We start from the raw sequence: 12,761 nt of genomic DNA on the forward strand, positions 1-12,761 counted from the left end.
TGGACAGTCTGCAAGTGAGCCATGGAGCCCATGTCACATGGCAGAGGGAGGGCTGAGTAACAGGTGGTATTTAGAAACTAATTAATATTTGTGAGTAACAATGTGCTGTTAGTAAGAAAACAATTCTGTCTGCTTGTGAATATTTATGATGATGACTTTCAACACTACTTGGATCATGCAATGCTTTTCCAGCTGCTGCACCTCCTCTTGTGTCACAACATTTCACACTAGGGTGAAAATATTCTCTGCTTGTGGATCCGTCCCACAGGGCGGCAGCTGGCTGAGCAGCACTGTGGAATACACACTCTCAACAGAATACTCTCACCAGTTCAGTATTAGTGGAACTAGATCCCAAACACTTTAAGTATTCTTTGCTGGTGGAGTAAGCCATACAAATTAGCTTGAGAATTCATCCCATTAAGAGCCAAACCATGCACAGAGGTAGTGCTATGTTTGAAGAGAAAGCAGGTGTTAAAGGTTGTTCTACCTCTTAATGTTGTGTATGAGTGTTTTACAGTAGATCAGACTTGCCTAATGTAATCTTCGTAATGCTTTCATTTTAAAAGCTCCCTGTGGTTTGTATTTGTTGAACTGAAAAAGCAGAATCTACTTTGTAGCTTGGTGAGGCGGGGTGTTCTATTGAACATGCGTTCAGACTGTCATTTGGGAAAGATAATAGGTTTTTAACCTCTGTCACTGCTAGACTGAGGTATTTATGGAGCTCTGTTGAAGCTGTGCTTAGTCAGGTAACCTTGTGATACAGGTTTTTCACAATTTGCCATTTTCTTGTGATAAGTTGTGGCTTTTCTTGGCCCCTTGCAGTGCCTCTTGCAGCGTCAGCCAGCATGGGAGCTCACCAAGAAATGAGGAATTCCTCACTGTTGTCGATGCTGCACTGTTGTTGGTAGAAAACTCATCCTTGCTGGTGCTGTCTGTTCAGTAAACACTGTCTCATAGATTGAAAACTCTGCCTTGAAGAGTTCCAGAAAATATTCCTGGCTTGGCACTTGGAAACTGGCAAAACCCATGGAGGTAGTGCTCATGTTTTCAGCAGCAGAGGTGTCCAGGTGCAGCTGGAGGTGCTGGGCCCTTGTTCAGGGTGCTGCAGGGGACGTGCAGCATGGCACTTACTCTTGGCAGCCTCCCCACTGCTCCTGACGGCCTTGAGTTTAACTTGTGGGAGGGGAGAAGCTGTATGTAATTCACTGTGCTCAGATCCTGTTGGTGTGGTCTCTCTTCGTCACTCAAGGCCTCCAGCAGCCTAAATTAGCAGAGGGAGACTGCAGCGTGCTGCACGGAGGCTGTTTCAGTGAACTGCCATCCCCACTTTTGTCACTGCTGATTAATTCTTTTTGTTCCTGTTTAATCCTCAGCATCAAGTACCTAATGTTTATATGCCCCTTCCCTGTATAAGCAGAACATCTCCTTTATAAAGTCAGTTAAGACATCCAAAACTGAATCAGTGTAAAATTTTGAATACATCTGGCAGAGGAATAGACACAAAGAAATTCAGAGCAGAAATGATCACTTTGGTGTGCACAGATCCACTTGTGGCAGGGATTTCCAGGAATCCTCAATTGCTTATTAAACACTGCTTAATATGACAGAGAATATTTTCTAACCTCTTAATCTTAAAATTCTTTGCTCCATGTTAATATTTTTGATGTAGAATGTTGTTTGGGATTTTTTGGTTGGGTTTTTTTTTTTTTTTTTTTGTTTTGGTTTTTTTTTTTTTTTAAGTGACATGTTTCCACTTCCTATTCTAGCAGTAGTGTCACTATGGTGTAGCTGAGAATAGTTGACTGGCACTACCCCTGTTACACACATGCAAAAAGCTACTTAAGCTTTTGGGAGAAAGAAGTTTCTAGTGAAATACATGAATGTGTACCATGAATGACTGCAACTGTGTGTTAGAACTATAGCAAATTGTATAGGGTTTCCAAGGAGTACGTTTAAAAGAATGCATAAAAAGCAGTATAACAATTAGCAGCAGAGACTGATATATTTAAATGAAGTCATTAATTTAAAGTGTTGGCTTACGGAAATTTCAAGCATTTTTATGCATTTAATAAAGGGTTGCTTTTTAAGTAGCTTAAGTATCCTTCTCTGCATGCAGTGTGTCCTGGGAATTAACAAACCACTTACTGCTGGGTGGATTCCACTCAGATGCAACTGCCGTTCCTGCAGCAAAGGCTGATAAAGAGAGTGGAAAGAGCCAGTACTGAAATGGTCATCCTGTTAGTCTGGGGAGAAGGGAGAAAAAAAAAATCTGTACCATCTCTTTTCTGTTTATTTAGTATGCTGATCTGTGCCATGGGCATCAAGGTGGGTGTGTACATGCCTAAAAGAGGGCTTTCTTCAAATTTCAGGGACCCTGGCAGGAGGTGCCAGGGTGTTTGTCTAAAATTCTCTCCTGAGGGGTGGAGATCAGCACCGTGAGACAGCTGAAGGTGGAAATTGGTGATCTGATACTGAGGGAGAGATGCTGGGGTATAAAATTGTGAAAGGAGGAAAACTCATGACATGTTCTAGATAAAGGAGTTTGCAGGGATAGAAGAAAGAAGGACAGTGTGGTCAAAGTTATGAAAAACATACTGAGGAGCATTGTGCATAGATATTGGCAGGGTAAGACCTCCGGGTTTAGAACAGGAGCACGCTCAGAATAATTACAGTGAAGGCTGCCAGTGTGTGCCAGAAGTAAATATAGTAGTGTAAGCACTGCTACAGAGTCATTGAAGTCAATGCTGCATAACATAAATTGCATAATATATTTATTTGTGAAGGTTATTAGAGCACAGTTTTAAATGGATCCGAGTCCTTGGTAAGGTGAGTGTATTCTGGTTCCCTGGGCTGAGGTTTCCAATACATCCCAGTCTGATCTAGGGGCAAACTGCCAGCAAGAGGGGGGAGGTTGCTGTTCCCCTCCTGCCAGCTCCAGTGCTTGTCTGAGCAGCTCCTGAGCTGGTTCCACACAAAGTGCCAGGAGGAAAGGAACTGCCCTCTCCTCTCAGAAATGGAAAAAAATGGGGGTATTTTTGTTGTCCTGGTCAGCTGAGTTGTTGAGGGGGATGAGAGAGGATCTCCATGGGGTTGTGTGTATGAGGGGGCAGGTGGAGGTGTTTCTGAGCACAGGGGACACTGGGCAGGCAGGCTTTTCAAGCCTCATGTCCCACCTCAGAACTGGACCAAACCCTCTCCCACCAAGGCTGTGACGATCAGTGCATGATGCAGCAACCATCAGACACCCAAATTTCAGGACACTATCACACTCTCCATAAGAGGGCTGAACCTGTTTACAAAATGCGTACTTTGTAAATGATAAAGACTAAATAATGTATTCTGTGCATTTGCATAATTTTGAATCACTTATCCTTCTGAGGGCTGTAGTCATTTGGCTCATGTTAAAATATGCTTAGCGCTGGAGTTGAGCTCAAGCCATCAGCTGTGGGTTGAGCTGACAATGAAGATGGGATTTAGGTTTTAAGACCATGCAGGATCCCTGTGATGTCCCTGGCACTGCAGAGCAGTGTCCTGAGGGCTCAGAGGTGAGACAGGTAGGAGCCATGGTCAGTGCTGTGGAAGGTCAGGGTGTCTTTGAGAAAGACCTTGAGGCCCAGAGCAGTTGAAGTGGGACACAGCTCCTTGGTGATGCCATGCCAGGTCATAACCTCATAAGGCATTAGGAGAGAAGCTTCTGCTCAGCACTGGTTGGGATGGAGAGGGTTCCCAGCTGAAAATGCTGGAGAAACACATGTTGGGGCAGTTGCAAGGTGACAGTGGGCCACAAGGATGGGGTTGGGAAGAAGATGCTCATGTGAAGTGTTAAGAACTTGCTTGATTTGGGTGGGAAAATGAGCCCTGACAGGGAGGTGGTGTAATTCATTTTTTATTGTCGGGGAAATAAATGTCAGGGATAGGGAAAAGCTGTGTAAGCTGCTGGATCAATGTTGGCATGAAAACAAATGGATAAAAGCTGTTCAGGAATAAGTGTTAGGCTGAAAGTTTTTTAACTACTGGAGGAGCTCAGCTCTGCAGTTAGAATTGGCTGTGGAGGCTGAGGAAGAGCACTGTCAGTATGTGGGGCTCTGTTGCTGTGATTGGGGTTCTTGGATGTGATACCTGCCGTGGAGGGCTAAGCTAATGATGTGTAAACATATTTCCTGCTTGCATCTGGTGGTGGATTATCATGATTGTGTCATGTGCAAGGAGAAAGGGGGAATTGACCCTTGCTGTCATGGTTTTTAAAGTGCTGTATGGGAATCTGTGCTGAACTGAACTGCTTCTTCTCCAGGGTGAAGAATTCATGTCATTAAGCCAAGTTTTAATTTTTGCTGTACCTTTAATCTGTGAATGTCTCTGCAGTTTTGGTCACTTCTGACACTTATTCTTATGTTGTTTGCTTTTCCCCTAGGTATTTTTATGGCCTCTGTCACAGTGGTGTCTCAGTGTCTTCCAGGCATTTATGGATTTATTCTGAGAACGTTCCTGTGAGGTAAGAAAATATTATCGCTTGGTTTTACAGACTGGGAACTGAGGCAGAGGGAGACAAAGGTTGCAGGAGTCTTGTAGCATAGCCAGCAGTTAAACCCTGATTGCCAACAAGTTCATTATTGTCCTGGTCCCATACCCATCTACCTATCTCTCACTCTTTTTCTTTCTTCCTCTTTTTACTTCTTTGGTTTTTTTTTTCTTTTCCCTTCCCTTGTCTGAGTTTTAGTAGCAATAATCTGCAAGGAGCTGGGAGAACCTGTGGAAAATATGATTAGGGATACTGGTGTCCTTTTTTTAACATTGTTACTTATGAGTTGAAATTCCTTTCTATAAATATCAGCAGATCTGTTTATGTTAAATGATTAGCATGTTTAGACTTCCACAGATAAGCTGCTGTGCCTTTTTGAGTCAGTAACTCCTTTATCCTACCTGTCTAGGCTTGTGGCTGTTGAATTCTTACCTTGCCTAAGCTAATGCCATCCCAATCACCTAAAGCAATGCCAAGAATTTCATCATCCTTGCAAAGATCTGATTCATGTCAAGACAGGTGTAAAGTTTCTCAAGCACACTTATGTATAATTACTGTTTAACTTTATTTTTCAAAGATCTTTCCAAGCCAGCTAAAATGTGCAGGTTTGAGCTCCCAGATTCTCCCAGAAATTGGATTTCAGTGCCTGATTAGCGATGCTGATCCCTTTCAAAAGTATTGCAAAGTTCCTGACACATGTGTGCTCTGAATTACAATTTAGATCGTAAAATCAAATATCATGAATAAGAGATTGAAAAATGTCTCTTTTCCCCCTTTTAAGTAAGGAATTTTTTAAGTTTGGTCTCCCTTGAGCCTTTTTTTTTTCTTCAAGATGGTATTTAAAATGTGACTTTTACTACTTAAAGAATTTTCTTAGAGTTACAGCAGTGTTACAAATTAGAAATACACCAGGCTACTCTGACAAATACTTTTATGTTTGTTAAAATCATCAGTTATTAAAAATATAACAAACATTGCAAAGAAATATTTAATGCTATCTTTCTAATTTCACAATCTGTAAAGTACACGTACTAGATCACATTTATGCTCTTTATTAGTGTGTATTACATGTCCTTGTGTCCCCAAGAATAAGGCCCTAATGACTCATGAACTGTCTCAAAGTGTACTAAATAAAATTAAAGAGCTGGCCAGTGACCTTAACAGTCAATTAGCCTATATGTCACTCAGCCTAGTATTTGTTGAGTGTAGAAGAGTAGCAAAAATTCATTAGCTAAGATGCTGATGCTTGAAACAAGCAGGATTTCTCCAGCATCAGAGCTGGTGTTGCTGTTTAAGTGGAGATGGAAGCACAAATGGTAGGAATGTCTGTGTGTGTGTGTTTGAAAGCACTCCTGATGTGGTCCTGGGGCGGGGAGAAGCTGCTCCAGGGCCTTTGGGCTCAGAGCCTTGTGGAGGAGATCCTGCCAGCACCTGGTGCTGGGCTGGGCAGGTGCAGTTGGAGATGGTGCTCAGGGTTTGGCATGTGCTGCCTGAGAGGTTACACGGAGACAGCGCAATGGGAGGGCTGCTTTCAGAAACCTTGTGTTTCACAGCAGCAGGGCAGGGAAGGGTGTGTTGCTGTGGTGTATGGCATGCTTGGTTTTCCTCAGAGGTGAGTCCTGGTTGGTGTGATTGCATTTGGGTGCAGGCAGGAGGCGAGCAGGAAGGCTCTGGGCTCTGTGCCCTTTGAAGAGCAGAGTTTGAATACTGGACCCCCTTCTCCCTTAGCTCAGAGATGTGCCATGAACAGTGCTGAGGATGCAGAGGTGCAGACAGGTCAGACTCCCTCTTGCCCACCAGTTCCTTGCAGGCTCACCTGTCCCATGGAGCTGTCAGCATGAAGCCAGGGCCAGCAGGGCTGAGCATTTCCCAGAGATGGGCAGGCTTGGCGAGCTGCAGACCTGGACAGTGTCTGAATTATGGTAGCATCTGTCATCTTAAGTTCACATTTCTTAGTTAATCATCTGCATTTTGTTTTGTATTGTGTTTGGAAGCATTCTAGAGCTTAGTTTGGAGATGGCCACCCCCCTGGGAGGGCACTGTGTGGTGACAGAACTGAACCAGGAGAAGGGACATTACATGGGAGCCTAGGTGGCAGCTTGGTCATGCAACTCCTCAGCAAAACAGCTGTCCTTGAGGGCTTCTCAGTTTTATAGCACTTCTTTCCTGGTGTGTGCAGTTATGAATGCTTTCAGCTGACCCTGAGAAGGTCTTCTGTCATTCTTAAAGTAAACTTAGGTTTTAGGAAAGAAAAGATGACAGACTCAGTCAATAAAAATGTGGCTGAAAGTACAGTTTGAATGGCATGCAATAATATCGTTTAAGGTAAATCAACTTTCTGGAACATAAATTGGGCAGAATCTCCCTGTTCTAGGTCATGGTTTATCTGTAGGGTTTTCTTTTAAAATAATTTCCTTAATAATAATTTGGTGAGAGGGGACAGAGAGCCTGAGAACAAAGTGGATGAATGGGAGAAAAAAGAAAAGGAAGCCTTTTCAATCAAATCAGGCTGAATCCAAAGCATTGAGGAATGATGTTACAGGAGAACCCCTGAAGATAAACTGTAGCCTAGATTAGCAGAATACAGATTAAGTTTTCAGGAGTTTAGAGACAGCACTCTGTCCTGAAGCAGTATTTTGTCATTCATTTAAACCAAAATTGTTGTACGGTTGCATTTTCAGGGATATACAAAAATACCTATTTATTTGAATGTTCAAGTAGTGAAGTTAAGGAATTTATTAAAGTGAGTAATTCCTGAAAAGATAAGAAGAAAAACAAAGTTTAGATTTTTCATTTGAACTGGCTGTTGCTAGGGAGATACTGTAATATCTATGTGATCATAGTTAGGGGGATTTTTATACAAGCAGCATTACCCCTGGAATTGCAGTTGAAACTGAGCCTTCTACATGATTAGTCTTTTTCATTCTGACTTGAAAGTAAAAATGCTGTCATTGGGTCACATTGTCCTCTTACAATACTTAGAACAGTTTTATTCTTTAGTTTATTTACATTTTGGAAAATGTGGTACGATACCATATTCTAATTGAAGGATTATTTTCTGTAATAGAGGTTACATATTTCTACAGAAAGTAGTGATTTAATCAAAGTGGTTTAATTGTGTGTTAATGCCATATTGGCCAGAACACACTTATAATTAATGCAAAACAGTGAGTTGCCCCTTACTTTTCATCGTAATCCAGTGAACAGGGTTTCTGGCTATACTTAAATGATAGGCTCAAAAGGGCATTGGCAGAATTTGTTGGCATAATTCAGCCTTATTTATATATGACTATGTATTTTTTGGACTTAACAGTCTTTGCAAGTTGTTTTATCTCACAAATAAGTAGATTGCTTTAATGTATTACAACCTAAAGGGCACAACTACTGGCCATGTACCTGGCTTCACATGAGTGTTGGAGAATGCATGTGGAGATGGAAGAGTGGGGTTTAAAGCTCCAAATTTGCACTTGTAAAATTCCCTTCTGCTTTGAAGGTGTTTGCTTTAGCTGTCTACAGGGATACATATTTTCAGAAGTTTATTTATGAAAAAAAGGCTCAGGAGATGCTGGGGATGTTACTAGATTTAACCATATTTGCAAAATTGAACATGAGCTTTAGCCCTCTGGTCTATTTAATTTCCTTTTTGTATTTTACAATGAGTATATTGGTAGGTGGCTTTTGTGTTGTCACTTCACCTGTTTAATTTAAATTTAGGTATCTGAGGGTTGTGCAATAAAGGTAGAATCTCCATAACTGGCAGCATAACCTTGTCATCTTGCAGAGTCAGCACTTGCTCACGCTCTGGCGCAACGGCTTTGAATAGCTGCCACCCCATGTGTGTGTTTCCTAAACTCGAGACAAGTGCTGAACTCATTAAAAATACATGCTATATAAGTTAATGTGCATAAGGAGTTTTGGTGCTGAGATCTCCTTTGAGGCTACATTTAACTCTAATTAACTTGGTTTCGTTCTGTCTACTATCAGCATAGGCTTGGCTGAAACCCGCCAGTATTGGTTAAACTGTGGGTTTGAAGCAGAGCCCAGCGGGGTGATGGATTCAAAAGCAGGGGGTTGTGACTGTGCAGGGGCTCCCGGTGCCTGTGCCAGCTCCCAGGGCTGTGCTGGGCACCAGCGCCAGCCGTGCCATTCCTGGGGCACAGTGCACAGCAGGCGGGTACACATCCCACCCTGCTCTGGGCAAAACTCGGGATTTCTAAAGAGACCTGAAATAATGAGGTTTGCTGAGCTGTGACTGAACAATTGCATGACACCAAGCTCCTCTGACTAAAATAGAGTCTGAATTTTTCCACTAGTGGAATAAGGAACAGCAGCAGAGACTACCAGTATTTTACTGTTCTGACTGTTCTCTCTGTTTGTACCTTGTTTTTATTCATATTAACTCAGGGATGAGATCCAGGAATTCTGCTAATTATAATCTGTTTTTCAGGGGAGGCAGGCAGCAAGACAGGGATTACTGATGGTGGCATTTGCAGTAGGAGCAAATACCAGCAATATATGGTTTGGAAATATGGGGTGGGTTCTCTGTCCTGACAGTGTTGGAAATCAAGCTTTATATTATGTCCAGTAAAGTAGGTTTCACTGAAAGCTGATTATAGTATTTTGTGAGAGAAGGTTTTCAGTGTATCACTCTGGAAGAAAATACTCACGGATTCATATTCAAGGGTAGGCTGCTGTATTTTGTGTAACTGGAAGAATGCATGGATTTGTTGCATTTTCATCGCAGCTGGCAAAAGAAAATTATTTTCCCCCTTCTTTTGACTAGTACTAGGGCTTTCGTTTTGCACAAGGATTTTCTGTAGAAGTACCAGGTAAAATGGATTCTGGATTTAAACACCAAGTGGGGTGGGAACCTCTGCCCAGCAGTTTTTGAGTCCAGAAATTTTTCAATTTCTTGAAAATTTGACCTTGTAAAATATTTTAAGTTGGGTACACTAGAAATTGAGGCATTCAAATCACTAACTGCTTTTAAAAGTGACAGCCAGAATCTCCATTAACATTGCATCTTCTGCCTAGGGGATCACAGAACAGAGCCTTGATGTGTCTTTCAGGATGGAAATGAAGCAGTTTAAGAAGTAACTGTGCTTCAGCTGAAATGTGCACACAACCATGTCTAGTTCATTTTGCTGAAAAACAAAACAGAAATCACAGAGGATGATCTAAGGCTGTCTGTTTTGCTTTGCATAGAAGCAGACTAGCAGTGATCCCATAATATCTTGCTATGTCTCAGCCATGAGGATGGTAATTTGCAGCTGATGAAAGGTGAATTATGGCTAGAACAGGTGGATGGGTGCATCAAAATTGAATGTGCTTCCAGATATCTCTCTGTGTTCATGGAGGAGTGGGACTTGCTGTGCTGGCTTGGACCAGTGGTCAGTCTGTTCAGTACACTACCCCAGCAGTGGTCAGTGCTGGTAACTTGGGGAAGCAACAGGAAATTGTGCATTTGATTATCAAATGTTTTATCTACTGGGAAAGTGTTGGATTATTTTTCTTTCTTTTAACTTATAAAACCAAACCAGGCTGACTTAGTAATTGATAGAGTCCTTGCTAAAATGCAGTTAAAATTTCTCTTTAAATCTCCCTGCACAGACAAAGAGTTTATTGATATTTCTTAGTGTTTTCCCTTCAGACACCCAGCTTGAGGATTGCTCTAAACCATTTGCAATCTTCAGTCCAGCTCAGACCAATCTTCCTAAATGTTCTTCTGTGTCTCCAAAAAGCCATAGTTACAGTACATGAATAATGTGGAGTTGGTATTTTTTTACTAATATTTTAGCTGAAAGATAAAATATTAAATGGATATCGTGTAGTTATTGTATTGCTTGAGCGTGTCTTCACATTAAATTAATTTAAACAAGGTGATAGGAGTAAAGTGCAGAGTAGAAAAAGGAGAGATCAGAAAAAGGAGATAAGATAGGTGTATTCAAATAGGCAGAGCCTGATGAAATTTGCCCTAGGGTACATCAGCAACAAGCCAAGCAACCTTTGAACCATTTACAATTATCTTTTAGAAATTGGGAAGGCTAGGAGAGGTCCTGAAGGACTGAAAAGGGCAATGGCATTACCTCAGTTTGAAAAAGGGAGATCCAGGGAATTACAGACTAGTTAGTCTAACTGCAGTGCTTAGAGAATTGGAACAAAATTTTTAATCAGTTTCTAGAAATCTAGAGGATAAGCAAATAAGGACTCAGGGATATCAGTACCTGTGATGTTAGCTTGACTTCAGTAGTTTCTGATAAAACTTTGTGCCATTTCTCTGGAATAAGGAAATATATGTATCTAATAATATGATAAACAAATAATTGTATAAGGACCATGTTTAAAGTGTAGTTTACCCATAATTGACCATGAAAATGAGGGGAAGAAGGGAGATGGCATGAGGCATGTGAATACACCCATGTTTGTCTTGGGCTGAGCTTTATTTGCTGTTCTCTTTGCTGCTGTGGACAAGGGAATACTAACTAAATCTGCAAGTAAGTCCAGACTGAGAGGTGCTCAAGCACGGCGAAGCATGTGCTTCACAGTTAAATGGCTATGGTAGATTGAAAAGGCATGTGGAAATCTGCAGCTTACAACTTAATGAGTTGAAATGAGGAAATACAAAGTGGTGAGGACGTGGCAGGGCTGCACAGCACAGGAAGACTGCTTTGGGACAGGCACTGGATCGCCACCTGTGCACAAGCTGACAGCTGCAGAAAGGACAGGCTGTGTCTGCAGTGGATGCCCAGGACTGTAATTAAAGGTAATGGTGCTGCTGAGGCCCAGCTGTGGTGCTGTGTCCAGCTGCAAGGATGGTGCATCAGGGAACGTGGGCTGGCTCCTGGCTGAGGACTGGGATGAGAAGTGGGTGTTGTTGACCCTCAGCCTGTGCGTGAGGAGACCAGGTGGTCAGCTGCCATCTCAGCCAAGGGATGGACAAGAGGTGGCCCTAGTTTATGGGAAAGCTGGTCACAAGAATGAGGAAGGCAAGTCAAGCAAGGTGCCAAAACCAGATGAATCAGGCAGAAGACTGGGGGTGGCTGGGGACTGACAGGAGATGTGTGAGTGGGGTCCAGGGGAGCAGTGCTTCCCAGGCATGGGGGAGAGAGGGTCTGAGCATGGTCACCCACCCTGGGCAGGTGGGTGGGGGGGTGATGGCAGTATCCAGGTTATCCAGAGGGAGCCCAGTGAAAGGAAAAGAGGGAAAGTGCGTGGGATGTAGCAAGGAAAGTTCTGTAGCTCAGCTTCAGTGTGAAAGAGCACTGAACAAGAGTCCAGAGAGCTCATAGTGCTTCCATTTTAAAATGTATTCAAAAATAAGCTGGGCAAGGCTCTGGGCAGCACAGTCTGACTTCAGAGTTGCTCCTGTTTTGAGCATGGATTTGCACGTGCCAAGGTCCTTTCCGACTTGCTTTATTCAGAGTTTTAATAAGCTGTTTTCTTCCTCCTTATCTTTAGAGGATGAAATTTTTGAATGATATAGTGTCTCAGGTAGTGCTTCTCTGGGTAACCAGCGGTTCAGAAGGGCCAGATACTACTGGGATTGCTTCCCTTAGTGTCTCTGAATAATGTAAAAATGTTTGTTTTCTCAATCAGGTGTCAAGAGGAAACAATGTAATCAAATGTTTAAATTTCTTCTATGCTTCAGCATTTTCTTTGTTAGAAGCACCAGTCTATTTTCTAGGGCACAGGTGTTTAAATTCCTTCAAGCCTTTAAGAAACGTTTGTGTCAAGCACGTGGATTGGATTGGGTGCTTGAAGGAAGTTGTTGCCTTATAATAAACATGTGCCTAATCAGAGAAGCTGATTATTTCCCATCACAATAAATAGAAAACATGTGATCAGTGACATCAGCATCTATTTTTTTCTTTGTGTTTTGCAAAAGTAACAGCTATGAGCTTGTAATAGTGATATGTAATCTCTAGCACGCAGTGGTTAAATATTAATACACACTGGCTGTGTTTAAAGATCAAGAATGGTTTTTTAGGTAATGAAACGTTAACTCTCAACCTCCATCTAATTTTGTAAGGTGACCTGTAGAAAAGAAAGTGTGTTGTTATCAGAATGGTCATTTGTTGCATGAAACTTAGTAAGAATTCTATGCAATTATTAGAATATTGAGAAATTGACACTTAAGTTTTCTGTCAAGTTCTGATTTAATCAGTTAAAAACATAACTTGACAGGCTGCTTGACAGGGATCACATAAAGAATTCCCAAAGACTTTAGGGTCTGTGTAGCTCA

At 42.0% G+C, this 12,761-nt stretch overlaps 1 protein-coding gene across 17 annotated transcripts in view; it reads left to right on the forward strand.

The window, feature by feature from the left end:
* Window positions 1–12,761, forward strand: part of PTPRF (protein tyrosine phosphatase receptor type F) — a 374,388-nt gene that overhangs the window by 84,542 nt on the left and 277,085 nt on the right. For all 17 annotated transcript variants that reach the window (XM_064719971.1, XM_064719970.1, XM_064719975.1 and 14 more), the window contains exon 2: window positions 4,412–4,492. The gene's annotated coding sequence lies outside the window, so the exon portion shown is untranslated. The remainder of the gene's footprint in view (window positions 1–4,411; window positions 4,493–12,761) is intronic.

This window comes from Zonotrichia leucophrys, chromosome 8 (genome assembly GCF_028769735.1).
Source record: "Zonotrichia leucophrys gambelii isolate GWCS_2022_RI chromosome 8, RI_Zleu_2.0, whole genome shotgun sequence".
Lineage (NCBI taxonomy): Eukaryota > Metazoa > Chordata > Aves > Passeriformes > Passerellidae > Zonotrichia > Zonotrichia leucophrys.